The sequence below is a fragment of the Sapajus apella genome, unplaced genomic scaffold, assembly GCF_009761245.1.
Source record: "Sapajus apella isolate SASKATOON/1434 unplaced genomic scaffold, GSC_monkey_1.0 scaffold63, whole genome shotgun sequence".
In the NCBI taxonomy this organism is placed as follows: Eukaryota; Metazoa; Chordata; class Mammalia; order Primates; family Cebidae; genus Sapajus; species Sapajus apella.
The window spans coordinates 9,678,037-9,682,105 of record NW_022437003.1 but is presented as its reverse complement, the minus strand read 5'-3'; positions in this window follow the sequence as shown (position 1 = coordinate 9,682,105).

Genomic DNA, 4,069 nt, shown 5'->3' with positions numbered 1-4,069 from the left:
CTAGAATTGCAGGCGCGCACCACCACGCCCAGCTAATCTTTGTATTTTTAGTAGAGACGGGGTTTCACCGTGTTGGCCAGGATGGTCTGGATGCCTGGACTTCATGATCCACCCGCCTCTGCCTCCCAAGGTGCTGGGATTACAGGCGTGAGCCACTGCACCCAGCCCAGGGAATGATTTTTGAACGGTAAATGGCACAGTGTGACATGTCAATTTATGTATTTATGTGTGTATGTATTTATTTTTTGAGACAGGGTCTTGCTCTGTCATCCAGGCTGGAGTACAATGGCATGATTGTGGCTCACTGCAGCCTTGACTTTCTAGGCTCAAGTAATCCTCCCAGTTTAGCCCCCTGAATAGCTGGGACTACAGGCTTGAGCCACCATGCCTGTTTTTTGCTTTTTGTTTCTTCAGACATGGGGTCTCACTATGTTGCCCAGGCTGGTCTTAAACTCCTGGGTTCAAGTGATCCTCCTACCTTGGCCTCCCAAAGTGCTGAGATTACAGGCATTTGCCAGCCCCTCTGGCCCATTTACTTATTTAACAAGCATTCATCTCCTATGGGACAGGTACTTTGCTGGGTAAGTGGGGAGATGTAGAGTGGAAATAATGTGAATATGCCTCTTACATCTGCCTGGGAAAATCTGGGGCGGTCCCAGGCATAGTGAGATGACTTGCAAAATTTCCAGTCTCCAAGGATCTGCTCTATAGTAACTTCCAAAAATGTGGCTCCTTCCTTCTGGTTTTTCTCGCCTTCTAGGATAAGAGAATTCCAGGGGATCCCATTTGGGTCAAAGGATGCTTCAGAGATACAAACTGGGCCCCTGGTCTCATCTTCAAAAACATCAGTTCAAACACTCAGAATGTCAAAAGCATAGCTGACCAATGTGTGTCCTATTTATATCTGTCTGTCTGTCTCTTTTGAGGTTTCTTTTTTTTTTTTTTTTTTTTTAGAGATAGAGTCTTGCTCTGTTGCCCAGGCTGGAGTGCAGTGGTGCGATCGTAGGTCACTGCAACCTCAAAGTTCTGGGCTCAACTGATCAGTCCTCCTGCCTCAGCTCCTAAGTAGCTGGGACCACCGTGCCTGGCTAAGTTTAACACTGTTTTTTTTTTTTTCTTCTTTTTGCTTTGTTGCCTAGGCTAGAGTACAATGGTGCAATCTCGGCTCACTGCAACCTCCACCTCCTGTGTTCAAGCAATTCTCCTGCCTCAGCCTCCCAAGTAGCTGGGACTACAGGTGGTGTGTACCACCATGCCCAGCTAATTTCTGTATTTTTAGTAGAGACAAGGTTTTACCATGTTGGCCACGCTGGTCTTGAACTCTTTGTCTCAGGTGATCTGCCTGCCTTGGCCTTCCAAAGTGCTGGGACTGCAGGTGTGAGCCACTGTGCCCGATGGTAATGTTTTGAATATGGTCATTATTTGGGGAAAAACTTGGAAACTGCTTTTCCACTACTCACATACCATCACAATAGTTATCAACACAGAAGGTTTCTGGGACAAAATGCATGGAGGTTTTCCCTATAAACCAAGCAGCAGACACCAGCTGAGTGTCCTTTGATTTAATTCCAACACTATCCACCTGGGGATGGCCTCAGATCCCACAGGTTGAAAGCTCAGTCCCCAAGACTGTCCCCTCATCCCAGACACCATTTGTAAGTCTGGGACTGTGGAAACTCTGACCAACCAGCTTCAAGTTGAGGTTCCCATGACCCTCTCTTTAGGTTTGATTAATTTGCTAGAGGAGCTCACAGAACTTGGGGAAAACTTATTGACATTTACTGGCTTATTATAAAGGATATTTCAAAGGATGCAGACGGAGAAATGTGTGGGGTGAAGCATGGGGGAGAGTGCAGAGCATCTGTGCACTCCCCAGACAGGCCATTCTCTAGGAAACTCCTCTTCGCCCGCTATACAGCAGCTCTCTGAACCCAGGACTCTTGTTTTGTTTTTGAGAGGGAGCTTCACTCTTGTTGCTGAGGCTGGAATGCAGTGAGGCAATCCTGTCTCACTGAAACCTCTGCCTCCTGGGTTCAAGTGATTCTCCTGCCTCAACCTTCCAAGTAGCTGGGATTACAGGCATGTGCCACCACGCCCAGCTAATTTTGTATTTTTATTTTTATTTATTTATTTTAAATACAACGGGGTTTCACCATATTGGTCAGGCTGGTCTTGAACTCCTGACCTCAGGTGATCCGCCCTCCTTGGCCTCCAAAGTGCTTGGATTACAGGCGTGAGCCACCATGCCTGGCCAAATTTTGTATTTTTAGTAGAGACAGGGTTTCTTCACGTTGGTCAGGCTGGTCTCGAACTCCCGACCTCAGGTGATCTGCTTGCCTCGGCCTCCCAAAGTGCTGGGATTACAGGTGTGAGCCATTCAGCCTGGCCTTTTTTCATTTTTTATTTTTTTAAAAAAGAGTGGGTCTTGCCCTGTTGTCCAGGCTGCTTTCAAATTCCTGGCTTCAAGTGATCCTCCCGCCTCGGCCTACCAGAGTGTTGGGATTATAGGTGTAAACCACTTTCCCAGGCCTCGCTTGGATTTTTATGGAAGCTTCATGAAGCCAGCATTCCTTTCCCCATGATGTGTGGTGGACCCTTTAAGACCCACAATCAGAAAGATGAGGCGTAGCCGGGCGCGGTGGCTCAAGCCTGTAATCCCAGCACTTTGGGAGGCCGAGGCGGGTGGATCACGAGGTCAAGAGATCGAGACCGTCCTGGTCAACATGGTGAAACCCCGTCTCTACTAAAACTACAAAAAATTAGCTGGGCATGGTGGTGCGTGCCTGTAATCCCAGCTACTCAGGAGGCTGAGGCAGGAGAATTGCCTGAACCCAGGAGGCGGAGGTTGCGGTGAGCCGAGATCGCGCCATTGCACTCCAGCCTGGGTAACAAGAGTGAAACTCCGTCTCAAAAAAAAAAAAAAAAAAAAAAAGAAAGATGAGGCGTAGGGAAAGCCCTGGCGAGGTGGCTCACACCACTCATCCTAGCATTTTGGGAGGCCAAGTTTAGAGGATTGCTTGAGCCCAGGACTTAGAGGTTGCAGGGAGCTATGATTGCACAACTGCACTCCAGCCTAGGCAATACAGTGAGACCCTGTCTCAAAACAAAAAAATGTATTTAAAAAAGCAGGAGATTACTGTCTTGCCTTGGGGCAAGGGAAAGGAGGGCAGGAGAAGGTCAGAAAGATACTGTTTCCTGCGGCCTGTCACTAAGGCCTAGCAAGCCCAACATTATAACAAGAGATGATAGCAAAGGCTATGGGAATAGGCCTGGCAAGGGGGCTCACACATGTAATCCTAGCACTTTAGGAGGCCTTGGCAGCTGGATCCCGTGTGCTCAAGTTCAGGAGTTCAAGACCAGCTGGCCAACATGGAGAAACCCCATCTTTACTAAAAATGCAAAAATTAGCTGGGTGTGATGGTGCACACCTCTAGTCCCAGCTACTTGGGAGGCTGAGGTGAGAGGATCGCTTGAGACTGGGAGGTGGAGACTAATACACACACACACACACACACACACACACACAGTTACTCACCTAAAATAATATCGCAGTCATAATCTATTAGATTTGGAAGAGCGTTAGGGTCTATCTAGGTCAAGCCCCTTTTTTCACAAATGAAGAAAATGAGGCTTAGTGACGTCTCAAAAAGCTGAGATAAAAATGTCGAGTCTAGATTTCCAGTATAATCTTCCCAGTAAGTCACACTGTGTTAAATAACCACACTGATTTTATAGCTTTCTCTTTGTATTTGTCTGGAACCATAAATGCCAAAGTTGGCCGGGCATAGTGGCTCACGCCTGTAATCCAAGCACTTTGGAGGCCAAGGGGGGCAGATCACCTGAGGTCAGGAGTTCAAGACCAGCCTGACTAACATGGTGAAACCCTGTCTTTATTTAAAAAAAAAAAAAAAAAAGAATAAATGCCAAAGTTTTCTAGGCACCATACACTGTTTGAGAACCCTCAGCTTTCTAATGGTGTACACATGGACACATACACTGTTATTTTTTTATTTTTATTTTATTTTATTTTATTTTATTTATTTTTTTTTTTTGAGACGGAGTTTCGCTC